This window comes from Lagenorhynchus albirostris, chromosome 9, assembly GCF_949774975.1.
Source record: "Lagenorhynchus albirostris chromosome 9, mLagAlb1.1, whole genome shotgun sequence".
Classification (NCBI taxonomy): Eukaryota; Metazoa; Chordata; class Mammalia; order Artiodactyla; family Delphinidae; genus Lagenorhynchus; species Lagenorhynchus albirostris.
The window spans coordinates 97,902,282-97,925,854 of record NC_083103.1 but is presented as its reverse complement, the minus strand read 5'-3'; the positions used below and the strand labels follow the sequence as shown (position 1 = coordinate 97,925,854).

General features: G+C 45.7%; 1 long non-coding RNA gene across 1 annotated transcript in view; it reads left to right on the top strand.

Annotated features, from left to right (window-relative positions):
* Positions 1-23,573, top strand: part of LOC132526391 (uncharacterized) — a 100,406-nt gene that overhangs the window by 63,194 nt on the left and 13,639 nt on the right. Inside the window, exon 2 of the long non-coding RNA XR_009542549.1 lies at positions 16,674-16,825. This is a non-coding gene — a long non-coding RNA (uncharacterized LOC132526391). The remainder of the gene's footprint in view (positions 1-16,673; positions 16,826-23,573) is intronic.

Genomic DNA, 23,573 nt, shown 5'->3' with positions numbered 1-23,573 from the left:
GTGTGGCTTGTGGGATCTCAGTTCCCCAACCAAGGATCGAAGCCAGGCCACGGCAGTGAAAATGCAGCGTCCTAACCACTTGACTGCCAGGGAATTCCCTAATCATTACATTTTAAAAGCAGATATTAGATGTTTCTAAATAGAAAATGATTTATTTTACTGGGAGAGTTTATACAAAGTCCGTATTTAGTATCTTCCGTTAACATTTACTAATTTAAAAAGTAAGTAATGAAATTTAATTAATTTTATTACTAAGTCTCAAATAGAATCTCCCAGATTTTTTCCAAGGTATCCCAGTTATGCAATTGTTGTAGCTTCCTGTGTGTGATGATATAAAAAAGTTAGGGCAACATTGCCATAAATTATTCTTGTTGCGAATTTTCACGCTGGGAGTTGGGGTGTAAGTGGAAAGAATGTTAATCTTGGTGGAAAGGATTTGTTAGAGAAATCCAAGATGTTGCTATTTTCGCTTTTAAAGTTCCATTTGCTAAAATAGTGAAATAAGGAGGGCATGTGGAGCTTGAAGACATTTCACAATGCTGGACACTGTCTGTTGGGGTTGGCTGTGTTTCTGCAGGTTCATACCTTGCCAGCTGCATCTCCCTTGCTTCTTCCAGGACAGAATGGGTTGAAAGAGCCAGCAGGAACTGACAAGGTAAATGTCACTACATCCAGCTGTGGCCATACTTTGAAATTCAACATGGACTTAACCGATTTCAAAGTGTCGTAGAATTCATACAGTTCCTGAAACCACATTTAAATGAAAAGCAAGCAATAACCCTCCTATTTCAAAACATCTGAGCAAGTGTTTTTATATTGAACAAAACACTTAAACTTCATTTCTATTGAATGAATACACCCAGTACAGGAGAAAAAACACCAAATGGGTCTGAAGTTGACCTTAGATTACTCATCCAATATTCTGGAGGGGTGTGCAAGGGGTACCCCCTTTCTTCTGGAGGGCTGGCTGGGGGGAGAGGTCAATGCTGAGACAGAGCATCTGCAGCTTTGAATGCGTCTCCCACCCCTCGCCGCAGGGGGATGGGGAGGGGGAACAGGCGTGAACTCAGGGGTCTCAGGGTGAGACTACCATACTTAGCAAATAAAAATACAACAACACATGGAATATCAGGGATATATTTATACTAAAAATTATTTGTTGTTTACCTGAAATTCAATTTAAATTGGGCATTCTGTTTTCATCTGGCAACCCTACTTAGAAAGAGTTGGGGGGAGAGGGATGTGGGAAAACACGAAGAAGCAGAAGAACAGGAATCTACAATAGCGAATTTTATGGCAGGAAGATGGTGACAGCAGCATCATTCCTATGTCATGTACTTGGAATGAGATTTGCACAGGATTTTTAAGGACACACAGGGCAAGGTGCTGGTCAGGAAGGGCTTCAGACGGGATCACTACTGATTCTTGAAGAAGATGAAAAATTACCCACAAAAAAGGAAGATGGTGGGAGATGAGGAAGGACATTCCAGGCAGAACGAAGCAAGTCCATGGCACGGAGGATGAAACGACTACAGTATCTGAGTCCATGAAGCCTTTCTGGTCCCACCCAGAGGAATTCCTCCTCCCTTCCTCTCTGCTCTCCTGGCCCTCTGATGGAGCCTAATCGCTGAGCTCTTACACTTTCTGCTGTTGAGACGTCTGTGATGTGGGCCCACCAAGTTACAGGTGGTAGGTTATAGAACAGACTCATTTACTGTCCTAGTTGAGCAGTAAACCCAGCAGCGAACTGAGTTGAACAGACCCTGCTTTTTGCAGAAGATTGAGAACAAATACGTCAAATGTTTTTTCTCAAGCAATGCAACATGCTGCATATATGCACATGTACGTAAGTAAACACAGAGAATTGATTTATAAAACGTCAGACCTTAGGTATCTAGGATTGCTTCCCCACAAGAGAAATAGCAACGTGAAAGTAAACGAAATGGAAAAATAAGTAAAATTCCTTGCATTCCCTCAAATTTATCCCCAAGCCAACCTACGCTGCTTCAGTATATGAGGTAAATTCTCCATTGCGCATCTCATCAGTCTACTGCTTTGGAATGTTCTCTCTCAGAAGAGACAGATTGTCCTATATCCTGTGTGTGGCACTCTTACCCCCCTGCTTAGAATTCCCCAATTGACGTTCTTCAAGTTACCGTGCTGTGTAAATAAATAAGTAGGACCGTGCTTTCTGCCCTCTGGGGCACAGAAGCCGAGAAGCCTTGGGTGTCTGTGGGAGGGGAACTTTCTGGCCGTCCTATTCCCATAATGGTATGATCTGGAGGCAGCTTACCCAGAGATAAGAACATTGAGAAGGTGGCTTCGTCTAGTAGCTTTAAGATGGAGATATAATCCCTTTTTGTGTGTATGTTTGAAAATGTTGCTTTCCGGAACTTTACCAACCAGATTAAGTGCTTTTGTTGTCGTCGTTTGTTTTCATTTTGTTGTTGTTAGGGGGAAGGTTATTTGGAGAATTATACTTTGCCCATCAGCCGTCTAAGGGTTCAGAGTGGTTTGAGCCTTTCAGCTCTAGGAGTGTTTACCTTGCTCCTGAAGTTAATATTGTATGCTGTTTTTCCTTTTCTTTGCACATGTCCTAAAGATGCTGACCTTGCAAGGATTTTACTCAGACCTCTTCCGACCTATCTTAGCCGACTCTTCAGCGCTCTCTGGGCAGAGGTTGAAGTTCAGGCACAAATCTTGCTTTGACTTTTTTCTTAGTAGATAGAAGCAGTGGTCACGATGGCATCTACATTACCTGGGAAATGCCCGTATCTGGCTGTATGTTCCATGGGGACAGTCTGCTGTTTTTGGCACCATGTGGAGAGCCTGGTCCCCTTTGCCTTTCTCAGCCCTAGCGCCTCTCTTTGGGGTAGAATTAATCCCATGCTTTCTTTGGGCCCCACCAAGGGTTGGTTTCTGCTCTCCTGCGCCACCTGCTGTCACCTGCTCCAACCGCAGCCTTCCCAGGCTCCAGCCCCAGGCTCCCCGCAGGAGCCCATGCCAAAACCTCAGCCCAAGCAGATGTTACTTAGGCTGCCAGGTTTCTGTCCTGGTCTTATCTGTGCTGCCTCCACTGGCTCACCCGATCAGAATCCCAAATGTCCCCAGATGACTTGCCTCAAGTCCCGCAGACCCTGAGCTCCTTGGCCAGAAGAAGGGAGGCTGCCCGTGCAGGGGTTGGTGACCAGGGGCTCGTGCCAGCTTCCTGAATGTGTGGTCAGTGGAGGCCAGCCTCCTCCCAGCAGTGAAAATGCAAATAGATTTCTGTCGCAATGTCAACACACCCAGGCAAGGCACTGATCCTTTCATGGGCTCATCAACGTGTCCCCAGTGTGTTCCCTGACTGGGCCACTAGTTTTCTCCCAGGTTGCGCAGAAACCGGAAACTTTGTTTTTTTAGCAGTCTGGACTTTCTTACATTCTCACAAAACTTGGTGATTCTAATCAGAGCACCACAAAGAAAGTGGAGTGCTGCTTGTTAATAGGTTAAGCACCCCCGTTTATTCCCTATTCTAGGTTAGGCATCTCTTGATGGCCGGGACTTCAGCATGTGTTTATTCTCTCACACACAGTCTGGTGCCTCCCAGAAGCTTGTTGAAATGCACAGATTCTCTCTGGCCAAAATCCTTCTTGAAAGTCCTTTTCTATTTGTCTATTAAAAGTAAAAGCTGTCAGATCTGAGATTCTGATTGTTTGTTCCTGATTTAAGCCTGAAAGAAAGTAAGTCTGACTTGGTAGAAAGAAATGATGAGCGATAGCAGTGATTGCTTCTGCTGCTCTCATAAGAATGAGGATGGTCACCAGCTGAGGTTAGAATAAGTAGCAACATATGTGTGCAGGGGAGGGTTGGGTTAGCTACGAGATAGAACTTCCTGAGAGCAAAGGTTACAGGATACTCTTATAAATTACAAGTGGGGGTTTATGCCAGCAACACATCCATTTAGTTCAGTAAACATTTATTAAGCTCCTACGTCGTGCCAACACTGTGCTGGAAGCTTGATAAAATACAGTGCCCGACCACAGAGAAGACTGAGACACACAGACAATTTCAAGTCATTTCCTAAGTGCCACGAGAGAGAGGTGTGCCTGGGGCATTGTGGGAGCATGATGAAGGGGTACTGATTTGAGCTGTGTCGTCAGAGAAGGCTTCCTGGAGGAGGTGGTACGTGTACTGAGTTTTACCACGGGATGGGAGGTATCTCAGTGAATAAATGCAGTCAGTGCATTCCAGGAAAGCTGGACAACTGGATTAATTGATGTAGAAACATCTTTAGATGATAGAAAATCCCTTCAGTCCTACTGAGTTGAGTCATCTGCAAAATGACATTGTGCCATAGGAAATGTCTTAGAAACCTGGTGACAAGAAGGGGCTCAGTTTTCTGTTCCACGTTTAATCTGTCAGACATTATTAAGATAGCCTTCTGTAATTTTAGGAGGAAAAAGGTAAAGGAGGGAATCTTCTTTTCTTCATGGATCATGGTCCTTTCAGCAGCCTCTCTGCTCCAAACTTGTGAGCACTGCAGAGCTGGCATGGCCTTGATGCATCGGACTTGACCTATTTGGGGGCTGCCCGCAGAGCCATGCTGATGGGAGCCCCAGACCAGGCATTCTCCATGCGTTCCAGGAGGCCACAGAGAGGAAGGCTGGGGCTGGGCCTGCCTGCTGGCTCAGAGAGAATAAACACACTGCTGCCTGGAAACTCTCTCAACAGCTTCTCTTTGAATTCCAGCAGATTATTTTACCAGGCCCCATTGTACAGGTGGGAAAACTGAGGCTGAAGAACGCGAAGCCACTTCCTAGGTCCTGGGGAGTAACGGGTGGCCGCTGTGTATTAATTTAGCTTCTTGTTTGTCACTTCAGTGCCTCAGCTAGTACCTCCCCAGGGTGGGAACCTCTGAGAGGCATTTTTCCCAGAAAGAAGTGCTTTGAAATGGCAAGCCAGTTAGTAATGGCCCGTTTCCACTGGATACCCGGCGTATTGGGCTGGCGTGGTGGGGTTGGGGGTTCCCCGCCTCCTCCAGCGAGGTCATTCAGCCCCAGCCACGGCAGCTGGTGTCTCCAGGCCCTGGACCACCACCGGAGAAAGGCATCCGAGGAAGGATAAAGAGTGCAGTCCCGGCTGCGGGCCTGAGCCCTCCATGCCCATTTGCCCGAGGCGGCCCTGGCCGGGTCGGTGCCAGGCACTGTGCTGCTTCTCCACCCCCTTCCCGGGCCCCTCTGCTCATCTGCTTGCTCTCAGCGCTCCAGCCATCCTGAATGGGTCTTTGTGTGCGCCCCAGGAGCTGGCTCGGAAGAGCCCTGATAGAAATGCTGGACAGAGATATCTCCTCTGGATCCAGGCGCCGCTCGGCGCGGTGCCCATCTTGTGGAAGGCAGGTCTTTATTGTGCCGCCGGCTCGTTGCATATCTGGGAGCGAGCTGGGGCCTGGGTGAATGGAAGAATGTTCTGCACCCTGCACAGTGGGGTCATCACCAGGGCCAGGGGGATGGCAGTGTCTTGGTCACTTCCCGGAGCTCTCTTTCCCACTCTTTCTCTTTGCTACTTTGCCCCCAGAGGTGACTCTATTCATATTAATACCAAGAGGTGCAATTAAATGGTCACTTCTTATGTGCCAGGCATTGTGTTAAGGGTTTTATCCCTTTGAATTAAATCTTCCCAACAATCCTATGAGATATGCTCCCATTATTATCCCCATTTTACGGGTGAAGAAACCAAGGTGGGGGATATTAAGGAACTTTCCCTGGTAATTCTGAACACAGGTTGGATGGGTCTCTGCTCTTGCCTCCTCCTTCTAGCCTTCAGGGGGTCTCTCACCAGACATGGAAGTCCTAAGCCCCCTTTACACTTGGCCCCCTGAGAAATCACTGGCTCTAGGGTGCTGGCTGCCTCGGGAAACCCAAAAGGAGGCAAAGCCTGGTTCTGGCAAAATGCAGAGAGCCTTCTGGCCTTCTGAAGTCCCATCTTGTTTATACTGTCAGCCCTTTGTGCTTTTTTAAAAAAAACAAGAGTGACATTTTATTTTATAAGATAGAAGAAACTATGGATGTAGAAGGAAAACGTTGGGGTACAACTCCATATTGAAAATTTTGCTAAAGAGCCCTACCTTCACCCCCAGGAAATAGAAAGGTTGTGCGAGGCAAACACTACCCGAGGGCTAGAGCACAGGATTCACCTTCACGGTCACCCCCTGCTCTGGCCTAGCGTCCCGCTGTAATGAGAGGATAGAGGTTAATTCCCAGTAGCCGACTCTTCAGCACTCTCTGGGCAGAGGTTGAAGTTCAGGCACGAATCTTGCTTTGGCTTTTTTCTTAGTAGATAGAAGCAGTGGTCACGATGGCATCTACATTCACACACATGTGGCAGGGCTGTCTAGCTTGAGAGGTGTGGTCCAGAGCTTTCTTATGGAGCCAAGCTCAATGGCCCTTTTCAGGGACAGACATTTTAACCATGGATTTGAGAACAGCCCCGTTAGCTGAGCCAAGTGGCCAGCTGGGTAGGGCTGTGAGTATTTCTGTGTTGGCAAAGAGGCTAGAGCAGTCTATGGTCAAACAAACAAACAAACAAAAACAGCAAGAGAAATGCAGGTTAGATCTTAAGAAGAACTTCCCAGCTGTGCATCACGGTGCACTGACAGGCAAAATAAGTTGTCCTTCAGAGTCTGTTCGTATTTGCTTGTTTCTTTTCTTCATTTTCTCCTTTTTTTCTTCTTTTTAAAAGAAAAGTGAGCTCTTCACCTTTCTAGGCTGTTATCGTTGTAGTCTGTGTTACTTCTGGGGAAAGGGGAATGACTGTTATAGGCCTTATGTAGAGGGAGATTATGTCCATCTTTTACACATGACAAGAAACCTTGCAGAATTGGAATCCTCAGATTTGTGTGTGATGTGGTGTGTCTTCCCCTCTCCCCCACTCCTAGCTGCTCTTGCATTCAGCCCCAGAAATAGCAATGCTGTAAAGATGGTCAAAGTGACTGAGTACTTTTTCTATGTGTTATTCTCCAAGTTGCTTTCTACAGTCTCTATGCATTACTCTGATTAATATCCAAGGATCTTTACCCAAGTATGTTTCTCCATTAAACCATTCCTAGCATCATGGGGTATTATGACCGTCTAATTGTGATGATCATGTTTTGAGTAACTGAAACATAAGCACAAAAGAGAAATCCCCAATCAAAGTTAAAGGCTTAGTCAAGAGGCTTAATCTGTGGATGATTAAGGTCCTGAGATGCAGGGAATCGAACAAAGAAGAGTCACAAACACCCATCGGCTCCCCTTCTCCACTCAAGCTGCAGTCGTTCTTTGGTGTTTTTCTTAGGAGTCACTTGTTCCTTTTTTACTTTCTTAATCTCATTTCTGAGAGTGGAACTCACTATTAAAAGAAATAATAGTTAGGGCTTCCCTGATGGCGCAGTGGTTGAGAGTACGCCTGCCGATGCAGGGGACGCGGGTTCGTGCCCCAGTCTGGGAAGATCCCACATGCCGCGGAGTGGCTGGGCCCGTGAGCCATGGCCGCTGAGCCTGCGCGTCCGGAGCCTGTGCTCCGCAGCGGGAGAGGCCACAACAGTGAGAGGCCCGAGTACCGCAAAAAAAAAAAAAAAAAAAAAAAGAAGCAGTAATAGTTAAAGATAGCAGAATTCAAGAGCCTGAGGGATAAGTCAGGGTGGACACAGGAAAAGGACTTTTTGATTGGGACAAGGGGGATGTATTGGAGAGAAACCCACTGGGACGGGACAAGTGAAATTCACTTCCAGTACATGGGCTACTGAAGTTTGAGCAACTTTCTGCGTCTCAGTCCTTTATTCATAGGATAACATGTGAGTCCCTGGACAATTTCCTCTTTGTGAATAAAGCTATCAGTTTATTCATTGGATTTTGGTCGATAAGCAATGCAGAATCACCACGTTTGGACTGTGAACAGCAGGCAGCAGAGTATCACCACGAGTGTTTGAACAGAAGAGTGACGTGATCGGGGAGGCATGCGTCAGGAAGACTCAACCGAGAGTCACGTGTAAAATGGATTACAGTGGTATCGGGAAACTAAATGGGAAGATAGAGCGAAAGCCCAGTGGAGAAAAAAAAATGAGAACTTCACCAAGGATGATTGCCGCAGGGATCAAAGAAGAGGACTAATTCAAGAAATGCAGTGGAGAAAGAATGGACAGAGCTTGGCAACTAAGTGGCCATGAAGGAGGGGCATGAGAGGGAGGAATTCACAATGACACAGTCGCTGTGAGATTTCCCCAGAGAGCAATTGGGCATTTGTCCAGTGGCCAGTGGGAGTAACTGAACTTTCTGCACTTTTCTTGCTGAGAATCAAGGAGGGAGCAGCAGTGGCCTATTCACTGTGTAAACTTACCCCTATAACCTATCATTATGGGTAGACTATGGCCTTGACATAGAGTGAGTGGGATCATATGATCCCATTGCCACCGCTGTGGCCCCGCTCTTAACGGTGATGATCTCTAACCCTCAGATTACTGTGAGTTAGTGGGGCTCTCTGCACACAGAAGCAGGGAGAATTCCCCAAAGAATTGAGAGGGAAGAATTTAACAGAAAGTCATGCAGAGTGAAGTAGGTCAGAAACAAAAACAAATATCGTAAAATAACACACGTATGTGGAACCTAGAAAAATGGTACAGATGAACGTATTTGCGGGGCAGGAATAGAGATGGCAGACGTAGGGAACGGACGTGTGGTCACGGGGTGGTGGTGAATTGGGAGATTGGGACTGACGTATGTGCACTGCCACGTGTAAAACAGATAGCTGGCGGGGACTGCTGTATAGTGCAGGGAGCTCAGCTCGCTCTGTGATGACCTAGCTGGATGGGATGGGGGGTGGGTGGGAAGGAGGTCTCAGAGGGAGGGAATATACGTATACATATAGCTAATTCACTTCGTTGTACAACAGAAACTAACACAACATTGTAAAGCAACTATACCCCAATTAAAAAAATATATCTATTAAAAAAAGCCCCGTGGCGATATCCTGCATGACCTGTTTTCATATTATTGGGTGACGTTCAGTGTTCTAAATTACTTTGCACCCACACTCTTCTTGTCACCATTTTCCAGTTCATAATTCCAAGGCTCTGATACCAGATTTCCTTGGCGTTAAGAGTGAAATGGGAAAGGAGTGGCAATTGAGTTCTGTGTTCATTGCTGTCGTGCCGTCTGAAGACAGCAGGCCCTGGGAAGTGTAGTGAAGATGGCATCTTATTGGCCTTCAAGATGAAAGAGTTCAGTAGGGGACCACTGGGCTTGTCTCATTGGCATCTCCCTGTGGGCCTCTCAGATAACCTGGCAGCACATTCTTTTACCCTGACTCCAGGACAAGAAAGAATATTCTTTCAATAAGCAAAGCCCAGATGACTAAAAGCTCTTTCTTTAAAAGAAAGGCCCAGGGGGTTTCCTCTTATGATCCAGGTTGGTCTCTGGCCAAGGACCTATGAAATCCCCTGAAGATGAGCATCTCTGGAGGGTCCAGCTGAATTCTTAATAAAGTGCAAGAAATTTGACTCTTCTCACAACCTCACTTGGTTTCCCACATTGAGGCTGCTTTTAGCCTAAGCTATCCTTTTTTTTCTTGGTTGGAAATGCCAGTATCTTCTCTTCATCAGTTGATATAGGAAAACTAATCATCCCTGTTGTTAGGTCAGGCAAACCTCAGTTTGTAAATTTTCCTCCAAAGCATGGGGATGGGGTTACTTCTTTTTATTTTTAATTTTAATTTTTTGGCTGTGTTGGGTCTTCGTTGCTGCGCGTTGGCTCTCTCTAGTTGCGGTGAGTGGGGGCTACTCTTCGTTGCGGTGCACGGGCGTTTCTTTGCGGTGGCTTCTCTTGTTGCAGAGCATGGGCTCTAGGTGTGCGGGCTTCAATAGTTGTGGTGCGTGGGCTTAGTAATTGTGGCTCACGGGCTCTAGAGCGCAGGCTCAGTAGTTGTGGTGCACGGGCTTCAGTAGTTGTGGCTCGCGGGCTCTAGAGCACAGACTCGGTAGTTGTGGTACACGGGCTTAGTTACTCCTCAGCATGTGGGATCTTCCCGGACCAGGGCTCGAACCCGTGTCCCCTGCATTGGCAGGTGGATTCTTAACCACTGCACCACCAGGGAAACCCAAGATGGGGTTACTTCTGATTGCCAGGTCCCCACAGTGGCTGGAAACTGCTGGAGAGCTTCTGGGTCAGACGGTGCAGTGGGCTGTTGGATGAGCCCCTTCCTAGGAGGGTTCTCAGTATCAACCCTCTTGCTCTAATGCCAGGCTTTTTGATAAAGTCACTGAAGCCGGCTTAGGTCCCTAGAATGTATTTACCCATCTGCAAATGAGATTGCCCTGATTTCCGTCTTCTAAAAATGGCAGGTTTGACCCCACAACCCTTTAGTTTCCATCTGAGTAGGAAAGCTCAGTACTGAATGACTGCTCTAGGTGTTTCTGGTTACATGTGGGTCATCTTGCCATGTGAGAATGTGTTCAAATTTTACTTTGCAAGAGCCCCTGTTTCCCCCACCTGAAGAATACCCTCAGACTCGGAGCATGAACCTGCAACTCTGTCGCCCTAGCCATGCACTGATGCCAAGAAATGAGGAAGTACTTCTGTGATCATTTTCTTGTTGTTTTTGCAAAAGGCCGTTTGGCTGATCTTGCAGGCACTTCTCAGAGGCAGTCAGTTCTCAGTGATCTGCACATGGATGACGTGCCTTGTGAATTGTTCACAGATAATTGTTAATTCCATAGTGGCTGTTTGACGGCCACTGCTTGACAGGCTCCCATGAAGATAGCTCTCAAGGTTTTCCCCTCAGCTAGGGACACCTGGGAAACATGACCATGTTCTCACGTTCGCATGATAGAAAATAAACGGGGAGGTAAACTGATTGAAGAATCGTCATATAACAGTTTCCAAATCAGAAAAACCCCACAAAACGTTGGAGTAATCCTTTATGGAATTGGATTATTTCTACCCAAACATCCTTCCATGATTATTAAAAAAAAAAAAAAATCAAGCCGTCTATAGACTGACTCCATCTTCTTCCCAAAGCCACAACTTACAAGAATGTAATTACAGTATTGAACCCTGAACTGAGTGGAAGTTCAGGAATGAGAGAGGGTATTGACACACATAAATTCTTCTGCCAACTTGGGATCCCATGGGGCTTGCACTAAAAGCTTCCCTAGCCCTTTCTCAAGACAGTCTTCAAGGGAGCTGACTCCGAGCCGTCTTATCCATCATCTAAAATGGAATGAAACCCAATCGAGCAATATAAAACCAAAGCAAAAATCAGTTGTGCTCCATCCTCTCTTGGGTCAGAGCCTCCCATGCCTCCGCCACCTTAAAAGTGGAGCGTGCATTTTCTGTGTGCAGAGACTGCACGAAGTGGGCCCCCTGCTCTTTTCAGGGAGGGAATGTAAGCAGATCCCCAAAGAAACCACTTGGCTCAGCGATTTTAGGGCTTGTTGTTATTGGCCTGGCCTAAAAGAATTCAGCGAGCTGCACCTTTGCCAAGGAAAATGCAAAAGCTTCCCCAAAACAGTCGTTGAGGGTCATGGGCTCATCTGTGAACCCAAGTAGGAAAGCAAGGCAGACAGAAAATTCAGGAAATTGGAGAGGCTCCTTAGAGATGGTTTTCTCACTTGGCCATGGGCGGAGGCCAAATGAGCCGAAGAGGTCACGCCAGGCAGGGTGAGTGGGGTCCAGAGGGGAAGGAGCTCAGGCAGAAGGCTGCCTCCTTCCATCATGAGCTCCTGATGTCCTTGAGGAGTGGAGTCAGTTTCTTACCCAGTCTGGCTCTGCGCCAGTCCCCAGCAGTCCTCTGCTGGGCTCGGCATCTGCCCCCTTGCTCTGGACCCTGAGAAGCTGTCGGGCAACGCTCTCTGCCAGTCTCAGGCCGGGAAGAAACTTGCCGTGGCCTGACTCCTGCTTCTCTTGGCTTCTCACATCTCTTTTTTGTTAAAAATGTGAAAATCACGAACCCTATTTTTGTACGTCATCCTTCTCTGAAGCACCCTATAATTCTTCGCAGCAGTTTTACATTTGGTTCTACCCTCCCCCCCCCATTTGTGACCTCCATGTCGATAGGCCTGGTGATCCCAACTGTATAGCTCGTGCTGACCGTGGTCCCCAGCTGTAGTAGTTCCTAAATCAACGATTGTTAATTGACTGATAGTAATTAAGATTACTACGGGACATTCTTGAGCATGACTTTTTACTAACACTTGGATTTCTATTTCTATCACATGTCTGGGCATATAGGAGGTGTTCAGTCAACCCTTGACGGATCCACATTTTTCTGATGGATTAACAATCTTTTGCAGCCAGGAAGAGACTAAGTCTTATGATGAATCTAGCTTCCTCTCTGCTTCTTTCCACTCCGGAGATCTTTCCGGGCTTTGTCTCTTGCATCCCCCTAAACATTTACCCTTATCCCCACCTCTCACCATCTCTTGAGACCCCACGATGGTTTTGGAAACATCCCAAGTATCTTGGACCTCGCCTGAGGCTCTCTCCTCACTTCTCCCTACCTCTCAATTCCCTCACTGATCTCGTGTTTCTCCCTTTTCCTCCACCCCTAAACTCTATGTCTTTTCCCTCCTCCACTGAAGCCCTCCATCCTCTCTACTCAATCAGAGGTCAGTTCTTTAATGCCCCGCTTTTCTTGTCTGCCATGCCCACCAGTTCTGCACTCATTTTTATAACTCTGCCCCAGTCCCCATCATACAAGCAAGTGAAATACATACCACGTACCAGCATCCCTCAAAGCCCCATACCTTGCTTTCCTCCTTATTAGCAACCTTCACCATTTTAATTTCTCCTGCCCCTATTCTATCTTCCCACCCGGCCCTGGAAGGCTTGCACATATACGCAAAAGATAGCCTGACGAGCAACAGTGTCACCTATGCTTTTTACCAGTACCATGTGTCATTAAGTAGTGGCCACTCACACTGGAGGTGGTATTTTATTTTATTTTATTTTACTTTATTTTTTCACTTTTTCATTGAAGTACAGTTGATTTACAATGTGTTAGCTTCAGGTGTACAGCACAGTGATTCATTTATACATATCTATCTATCTTTCTGTCTATTTATTCTTGTTCAGATTCTTTTCCCTTATAGGTTATTACAAAATATTGAGTTCCCTGTGCTATATAGCAGGTCCTTGTTGGTTATCTATTTTGTATATAGTAATGTGTGTATATGTTAATCCCAAACTCTTAATTTATCCCTCCCCCACTTCCCCTTTGGTAACCAGAAGTTTATTTTCTGTCTGTGGGTCTATTTCTATTTTGTAAATAAGTTTATTTGCTTTGGAGGTGGTGTTTTAAAAATTTACTGTAGTCTGACTTTTTATAATCCTTATTAATATTAGGTTCTGTCTTTATACTCTGATACAGTGCCTATTAAAGGTACCATTTTTCTTTGCCTTCGTTTCCATGTCTTGCCGATGCATTTTACATGTGTATATTTTTGCCAATTTCCCCATTGGAATGGCCAACAATGAAATTAGCTTTGGAGGCAGCATTCAAACAGAGATCAGGCAACACTCAAACAGGGAAGATAAGGAAGGAATTCAGACATGAGGGGTGGGGGTCTTTGACCAGTTGGCTTCTAAACATCTCTTTTAAACCCTCAGATTCTCCTTAAACTGATGAGAGGGTGGGAGTGTGGCCTTCTCCTTTGTGTTTTCCACTATTCTAAAGGGCGTTTGCCTCACCTAGGAGGTCCTTAAATATTGGAATTCCTGAGACAGTAAAATAAATAATTCTGTTCAAGAGAACCAGAGGAAACGACATAAGCACATTTTGCATTTAGGTGGTCATTGAATATATTAGGACATGTGATCCCTGAATGGGAGTTATATGCTCTGTGTGAGGATTTCCTGCATTTCTCTTGTCCACTTTCTCCGCTTGGAACTCAGGTTGTTCAGAGACCCCAACACGCTTAGAGCTAAAGGGATCCCCAAGGGTTATTTCAGTCCAGAAGGTCTTCCTGCCTGGGCCCGTCCTTGGACCAAAGAACTTCCAATGGCAGAGCCCTCCTGACCTTCTCCAGACAGGAAGTGATCCTTCTAGTTTTGGATTGAGCTAGCAGAGTATTTTTCTTCTGTGAGTCAAAAAGCACTCTCTTTGGAGTTTCTCCCCATTGGTTCCATCGTATTCCCTGAAAGCTAGAGCAAATCCCGTCCCTTTCTACCTGAGAGCCCTTTGGATATTTGAAGATAGCAGTCATTTCCTGTACGGAGTCGTATCTTCACCTGCCTAAACGTTTCCACTTTTCCAGATTCCTCCTGAGATGAATTGTGATCCCTTCTTTCCTATGGTCGCTCTATTATAAGCATCCTCCACTTTGCCTGGGGTGGCGCAGAACGGGATGCACCGACCAGCCCAAAGGGAAACAAGACTCTCCCTCCCACTCCACTCATTTTCCTATTCTTCCACCCATGAGCATGTGTCCTTCCTGTGCTCCTTCTCTCTTTTTTTTTAATTTTATTTTTTAACATCTTTATTGGAGTATAATTGCTTTACAATGGTGTGTTAGTTTCTGCTTTACAACCAAATGAATCAGTTATATATATACCTATGTTCCCATATCTCTTCCCTCTTGCGTCTCCCTCCCTCCCACCCTCCCTATCCCACCCCTCCAGGTGGTCACAAAGCACCGAGCTGATCTCCCTGTGCTATGCGGCTGCTTCCCACTGCTCCTTCTCTTTGAGAAGTATTCCTGGATTTTTATTCCGTCCTTCACAGCAGTCAGTCACTGAAGGTCCTCAGGTTGAGATCCAATTACATGAAAGGAATCTTTTTTTGTTTTGTTTTTGTAGCTTTCCTTGAATTCTCCAAATCCTTGTTGCTGTTTTTAACTTGATTTCAGTTTATAACAACATGTAAGTGTCTTCAGGGTGGGTTGCCTCTTTCACATTCAGCCCAGAGCCCAGTATAGGTATAGTATAGAAATATTTAGTGAGTCCATATCATGACTTGACACGTCTCCTTCGTCACATTATTTCAGCTCCTTTTGCCCAGGGTATTTCTGTGTTCGTTTTATCTTTGGTTCTGTAGTGTCGAGGTTGCTTATGGAGAAAGAGCCAATGAAGAAGCGATGGTTTTTAGTAAGTGGAGCTTTATATTTTTACTCCCAGCTCAGTCTTTCTGTGTGGTTCAGTACAGAGCTGCTACCAACATCAGGGAGGTAATGGAGTTTAAATAGAGATCAGCGGGAATTGGCTTGAGATTTGGATTTGCTGAAATTAATATGCCGTGGCCCGAGTCCCCTGGCCAGGACAGCTGGAAGAGTCACAGAGGCAATGTGATATGGTGAGAAGAGCTCTAGGCTGAAATAGATTTAGGTTTGATCCCTATCATGGCCACTTATCTTATGGGCAATTAACCACTCTGAACTCAGTTTCTTCATCTATAAAATGGGGTTAACCTGACTCCATCTCAGAAATGGTATAAGGGTGAAATGAGATAATGTGTCACCACACACGTGGTGGCATGTGAACTCTGGCCGGGCCACTGTTGTCATTCTGCAGCTTCCTTACTAGGTTCTGGCAAATAAAGAGCATCCCAGTAGGCCCACTGGTTGTTTCCCCAGCTTTTGACATAATGACACAGTCTCTCCGGCAGGCTCGCTCTGGGTCCAGATGTCTGTGTCACACCCAGCACGTGGTCTTCACAGCCACCGCGTCGATCAATACTCCTTCAGGGTGCCGCTCATCGCCCTGCACTGAGGAAGGTCCGGGAGCCCCACCTCCCCTGCTCTCCAGAGGCAGAACACAGTCTAGACACAGGAGGCACGAGGAAGTCGGGAAAGCTGGGCCCTTAGCTCCGCTGATGGCTTTTCTAGAGCATTGGACACCTTTCTAGGTTGCATGAGCCTCCCATTCTGTTTGCAGAAAGAGTGCTATATTTGATTTCCTACTCTACTTAACTGCCAGGGTAGGTGGGAATGAATGAGGCGGAATCTCTCCGCAGAAAGATACTATGTGAACATACAGTCTGTTTCCATCAAGTGGGGAGCAGGAAGTTGCCAGGACTCCAAAAGGATGGGTGCCCACACTGGCCAGAGTCCAAGAGCCTGGACCATCTCCTTGTCCTCAGACGGCAGAGACCACGCCTGTCTCACCAGTATAGCCCTGTGTGGATGTCCGACTTTATGGTACATTTATGCTGGCGAGGGAATTGGACGTGAAGAAGAGGCAAGTGGTTGCCAGTCACCACGTCCATACAGAGTGTAAACTGTGCAAGCTCATGACTCATGCCATACTCACCTGGACCAGAGACCCCCCAGGCATGGGGAACTCTTGTCTCTCCCCACAGCGGTTCCCTCATTAATTACAGAGGGGCTCACACAGGGGCTGTTATTCATGGCTGGAGCAGCACTCCACAGCCCTGGGGGTGCGCACCCCTGGGGTGTGTGAGCTCCTCTCCCCCTCCTCCCGGAGGCCCCGACCCGCCTGGGTACCGCCTTGCCATGCCCTGCATCTTCCACAAGGGGGAGCCCCCGGAGGGCAGCAGAATTTGGGAAGCGCTGAAGTTTTCTCCTCCTGTCCTCTAACTGATTTTCGCGTACCCAACTGTTAGATTCCTTTGTTGCAATGTTGGGGCCTGAGCTGACACTTCTGGAAGCTTCGGGTGAGAACCACAGCTGATATGCCATCTTTTCTGGTTTGTTGTTATTTACCTAGCATCATCAACTAAGGTGGAAAAGTAACAAAGAGCTTGAAGACTTTCATGGATCCCAGGCCCTGGATGGAGGCAGGCGGCTTCAGACAGCATCAGACAGAGAACCAAGAAAGCCGAGGGGCAGCTGGAAGGTGCCTGTGGCTGCCGAGCCCAGGTAGGTACCCGGGAGAGGACGATGGAGGGGCACACGGGGCACAGAGCCCCTGATGGTGGGAAAAGTGGATGGACAGGAGAGACGGAGGGGGAGAAGTGCAGACAGGACCTGGGAGATTGAGGGAGAGTGAGGGAGGAGCCCCAAAGGAGTGCAAAAGAAAAACTGCTCGCTCGCAGGTCGTGATGCAAAAGACTGACCACAGAGCCGGAGAGGGAGGGTTTGGGGGCTGAATCAGAGACTTAAACTTGTTTGAAGTTGGTTCCAACTCAGCTGCCCAGAAACTTCACAGGACATTGGAGGCCAGGAGTTTGAGAGCAAATGCTCAGTTGCACAAGAAAATTCAAAGTGAGTAAGTGTGCCTGGAAGTCGCTCTCGCCGTTATGGTTGTGTGTCACAGGGCCACACCTACGCCGGCCTTTTGACCTAAACGAGGAAGAATTCTGGTCTGACGGCAGTGTGTTCAGGTTCTTCCCACTCTGAACCAATGTCTCAGGCTTTCCCTCCTTCCTTCCAGTTTCCCACAGTTGCTCTCAGGAATGACTAGGAGTCAAGTTCTCATTCTGCCATTTAGTGAGATTAGCTCAAGCAAGGAAACCTCTTGTCTCCGTTTTCTTTGTCTATAAAAGGGAGATAATAATATATTACTGATGAGCCTTACAGGATTTTTCTGAGGGTTGAATAAGTAAGATAATGTGAATAAATGCTCTTAATAGATTATGATTGCTAGCCAAATAAAAGATGGCATTAATAAAAATTAGTTAATATACCCTTACTACTCTCAGCAGGGTATTTTCTTACGGAGCTTTGGAGGAACCTGTGTGAGAGTGTGAGTGTGTGTGTGTGTGTGTGTGTGTGTGTGTGTGTGTGTATCTGTATAGATGCGTGTCTTTGGCAGATAAGTGGGAAACTTTGTGTGCTTTCCCTTTTAGCCATCTTCGAATGTTCTTTTTCCCAGCCTCGGCTACATTTTTCTATGTCTCAAACATGCAGATAGTGATTGATGGTGTCTGCTTTGCTCCCTGGAAGAGCGGTTTGGCTGTGTCCTGGACTCTGTGCCGCCCGAGTCAGTGTCACACCGTGTCTCAGGCACATGCTCAGACTGAATATGCTTGGAAGAAGCGAATAAGAGGCTGTGTTTTTAATCCCGTCACCATATTCCCTGCCTGGGATGTTCTTTCCAGTCCGCTTGTTACTGAACTCACTAAAACCCCTCACGTGGGAAACTTGGGTCTGCATCCTGAGTCAGGCTGGTTGAGGCGACCTGTGAAGGCTGCTGAGGTTGGCTTTGATACCTGTGGACACATTCACCCTTTCTGCGGGTTCCAGATGAGTGTGGGATACGGGGAAGGCAGTGTAGACTGGGAGCAAATCCTTGGACTTCACTGAGCCATCTCTTCCCCTTCTGTCAGGTGAAGTCCTTACTACCCTTCCTTGCTGCATGCAGATGTAGATGTGAGGCACTCCTGAGATTATATCTGAGCACAGCAAAAGTTTGTCACTCTACAGTGTTACATAATTATAAGGTATCATCATTGTTACTCTGCTGCAGGTTTTTTACTAGTGATTTATCCGTATTTTACAACTTGCATTATTTTAAAAGCTATCTTTCCCCAGATGTTAATGTACTCTCCTTTTCTTCTCCACCAATTGACGGATAAATATTTACAGAGATGCTAAATGATACACCTACTCACCTTCAAGAAGTCGGTATCCCATCCAAATCACGTGTATACCTGCACAATATGTCCATAGACTGTGTTTTTGTACAACCTCCAAGCACGTGTGTATCCCTTCTATTTTCAAGCACGTACTTACTCCCTTTTTAATATAAAATATATGCAAATATATATTTGAGTAAAAGACATATGCTGACATTCACACAGCATACTTACTTAGAGAACAGATTTAATGGGCAATAGGAAAGACACATCACCCTATCAGCATTCCAGCTCTTTTCGAGTCCAGAAGTGACCACAATACACAATTCGTGTGGTTAAAAAAAAATCATGGATCAATTTCTGCCCTGTTCCTAGTAATGAATATCAATATCTTACATCTTGCAGACAGACTCTCAGCAGCTTTAGATAATTTTAAATGAGTTTTTTTTAAATACACTTGCAAAGTCAATTATTTTGAATCTCATCTGAAGCAATTAAAAAACATCCTGACATTTAAGGTGATACTTTTTTCCCAAGTAAAATAATTATAAATAATACTAATTATGAGCAAATCATTCAGTTACTCTCAGTCTGGTTCAACCTTTAGGCTAATAAACCAATCCATTAAAATTCATCTTGCTCAAAGGACCAATTTGTTAAAAAATATAGTGACCTTTCACCGCAAGTATGATTGATACTTTCTTCAACAATAATCAGAGCTGTCTTTCCCAGAAGAGAGTGTGGTCAAGTGGTAGGTGTAGAAAACTAGGGTTCTTTTATGCCTGTCTCAGTTAATACTTCTCAGGTCCAAAAGGATGTTGATGAAGGTGGTGATGGTAATACACAAAACTAAAACTCTGCTTTCAAAAAGTACCTAAAAGAGATGTCTGTAAGCCTCAGGACAGTTGCTCACAAGAAGTGACAAAATCATTAGCACTGGGAAAGATTTTAGTAAGCCCTTCTGTCTGCCTCTGGGGTTTCATTTCCTCCAAAGATGTAGGGCAGGGATTTGCAAATATGGCCCATGGGCCAAATCCAGTCTGCCACCTGTTTCTATAAATAAAGTTTTATCGGAACCAAGCATATCCTGTCATTTGCATATTGTCAGTGGTTGCTCTCCTGCTATAAAGGCAGAGTTAAGTAGTTGCAGTAGACCCCATCCAGTCCACAAAGCCTAAAGTATTTCGTATTTGGCCCTTTACAGAAAAAAGTTTGCTGACTCCAGGTGTAGGGTAATGAAAACAAAATCAAAACCAGTTGTCTTTGAATTTACGCAAACAACTAATATTTAAGCAGCGCTTTACAGTTTATAAAGTCTGACCACATTCTTTTGCAATTTAAAGGACAGAGAAATTGCAGACTTTTCCGTGGTCATTCAGCCAGTAAGTGGTGTGGGTAGGACTTAGCCTCTAGAGAGGGAGGGGCCCCGCCCTGACGGCAGCCTGGACGGAAGCGGCCTGTGGAGGTGGCTCTCAGGGGGAAGTGATGGCCGTCCATCGCTTTCATCTGCGCAGAAGTGCTCGTTGCTGAAAGACAGTTGAGGAAGCAAAACTCCTGACATTCTGTTCCCTCTTTATCTGACCTTGACATGGGTGATTTTAACCTTGTTCTGCTTCTACCTCCCTATTCTCATAACCAGAATGGTACGAATAAACAAAAAGGAGAGGAAGGTGCTTTGCTAAGCTTTATTGCTTCAACTCTCGCTTATCCACACTGAAGGAATGTGTCCACCCTGAAATTGGCATTGGGGCGCGGATATTCTGAAATAGCCAGTAACAGCAGAGTCTTTGTGGAGTATGCTATATATATATTTTTTTTTTTGCGGTACGCGGGCCTCTCACTGTTGTGGCCTCTCCCATTGCGGAGCACAGGCTCCGGACGCGCAGGCTCAGCGGCCATGGCTCACGGGCCCAGCTGCTCCGCGGCATGTGGGATCTTCCCGGACCGGGGTACGAACCCACGTCCCTGCATCGGCAGGCGGACGCTCAACCACTGCGCCAGCAGGGAAGCCCTATGCTATCTTTTTTAAAGTTTGCTTTTTGAAATGACAATACCTCTCAAGTATGTTTTCCTTTTACTGGGTTTATGGTCAAAATTGTATTTTCTCACTTGAGCTTGTTGTGTCTACTAGCAAGGTGGGCCACAGGAACTGGATATAGGAGGAAGGAAGGCTGGGATGAATACCTTGCCTTTGAGATCTATGGATATAAAGCAAGTTCTTTGCAGAGACCAAAGACTTTCTGAATCTTATATTTTCTTGGAAAGGAGGTAAGGGATAAAACGAGAGAGATGAGAATAAAAAAAGTCTAAGTCAGACCTTTCCTGAAGATTCTGAGCCAAAGATAAGGATTTAAACAATTGATCTAGTTCAGGTTTTCCTCTAACAATGTTTATTTGGAGTGTGCACTCTGGCATGCACCACTAGGAGTTGAAGGAGTATCCCATTGACTAAGATTCAGATATTCTTCAGGAACTGATCTATCAGAGAAATGAGCATGCGTGTACGTGTCTATAATGCAATTAGAAGTAATTAATGGAAAGGGAGCACAGATTAAAAAATCTGCGCATGCTCAAAGAGACATTATTCTTCCTTATTGGAACATCACTGATGATACTGTGGAGGAAGTGGCATTTGGTGAGACTCAAAGAGTATGTAGATTTTAGACATTTGGAAACAGTAGGAGGTGGGCATTCTAAGAGGAGACAGGGAACAAAGTCGCAGAGCAAAGTATAGGATTTGTATGTGATCAGAAAATCGTTCATCTTGTTGGGAGCATATGGTTATATAGGCATGCAGGAAGGTGTGGCAGGTGGAGAAGGTCAGAGCCAGAATCCAGAGGGAGTTGTAGATTAAAAAGTTTGGTCTGTTTTCAGTTGATGATGAGAACCATCGCATATTTTTCTGCAGGAGAATTACATGATCATACCTGTGATTTATTGGAAAAGAGTGTAACAGATGTTTGAAAAGAACTTGGATGCAAGGTCGCAGTTAGAAGCTAGAGCAGTGGTCCAGGCAAGGAGGATAACGTTAACTCCTTTGTCTTGTGCTGTGTTCGCAAGACTGCTCCTCTACAACCTGACTGTCATAGGTTATGGCACTGGCTGGGGGCTTTCTGAGGGCATTTATTTAATGACATGTCAGTGGCATTTACTCATAAAACCAAAAAGCCATTGGGGCCAGAAATAGGGGTTTTGGTTACTTCCCCAGACAGGATGCAGTTGGGGTGATTATACTTGTGATTCATCGAGGTCGGGAAACAAGTCCTCCACAAACAAACACCCCTCCCCTCCAAGCCCAGTGACTCACGGCTTCTTCAGTTTGGAAAGCTCTGGAGTCCAGGCAGAATGTGAGGTATGATGTTAAATCATAAATCCTCAGCGTTCATTGTTACAAGAGAAACATTTTTATTCATTCTTATGATCACTGAAGCAATAAACATCGAGTGAACTCTTAACTGTTTTAGGCACAAGGACATGGAGCTATAAAAACATAGTTCCTGCCATGAAGTATTTTCCAGTTTACCTGGGAAAACAGATATAACATAAGTAGAGTATCCCATACATGTTGTAATAGAGAGATGCAAACAGTACTAAAGGGTCAGAGGAAAGACCTGTAACTGCTCTGGGAAGGGAGGAGTGGCATTGGAGTTGGGTCCTGCACAATGACTGTTCATCATGTATTCATTCGCTCATTCAGCAAATAATCATCGAGCACTTACTATATGCCAGGCACCGTTCTAGACAAGAGATTTCATACTTTTATGGCGCTTGCTCTCCAGCAGGACAACTTGGGTATTAAATAGAGCTGGGAGCCAAACAAACAAGTTGCTACACTCAGGGAATTTACGTTCTTGTAGAGGAAGATTACAGAGAGTGGCAGCTAACACTTCGCTCCAAGAAAGAGCAACAAATGCAAAAAGAAACATGAAGCCAGCCCTGCTGGGAAAGAGTGGGGAAAGGAACTGCAGGTTTGGGGGTATCCAGTATGACAAGAGGGCTTATTTATAGACCTGAAATCGGAGGCACAAGTCTCCATGCTGTTCTTTGGCTGGAGTTGACAGAAAATGGAGACTCTTCTCACATGGAGACACACAGCATTGGGTCCCCAGACATTCTGATTTTGCAGTGCCCAGCAGGCTACTGGGGTCCCTGATTCAGGAATCTGAGTACTGTGGTTTGGACTCACTGATGATTTTTCCATACCTTTGTCTGACTGTCCTGCAGTGGCCTAGTGCCATGGAGATAAAAATTTAAGACACTGGCTGCCTCCTTGCTTAAATATTCAGGTCAAATTCTGTCACAGCCAACTCTGTCTTGGAGGTCATGCTTGATCCTCGTTTTATCAGGTTGTCTAAAATAACCTGGCCGTGAGGTGGTTATTGTTATGGTACTCACTGGAATGGGATCTGACCTATATAAGGAGAAGAAGTAGGACAGGAGTAGCTCTTTAGCCCATCACAGACTTGGAGAAATCCAGTATAAGCAACTGCAGAATCACAGAGCTGGACGGGACTCAAGGTGACCTAAGGTGATATTGACACCTGCCTCTAGGCAGATATATGCCTGTCTGGAAATTTAATATAAATTCTAGAAGTCATTATTTTAACAATATGTAAAAATTTACCCATCCTGAATAGTATAGTTCCCTTCAGGGCAGTGATGCTGCCTAGCCTCAGGCAGAACATCTTTGAACCTCCTATTTTACAGTAGACCTCACAACCCATAGCATATCCTTTTGGATATACTGAGTAGGAGGAAGTGGTTGTCTTTGGAGGCTGTTTTGCATTTTCTAAAAACCAAGTGCCGTATCCAGTTGGTCCAGCTGAATGATACCATTTTTGATTAAAAATGAATTTAAATGCAGTTATGAAATTATGAGGTGACATTTTTGTTTGGCTCGTAACCGGTTCAGAGGAGACTTGTCAGCACTTGCAAAAGTAATAAGGACATATTCTCCCAGATGGCTCATTTGAGGGTCTGGTAAGCTGTACAGCTTCTCATTCTACTTGGTGAAGTACTTGAGGTCAAGGAGTATGCCTTGTCTCAAAACACCCACCTACCAGGTGCATGCCAGGGACTCGTTATAGAAT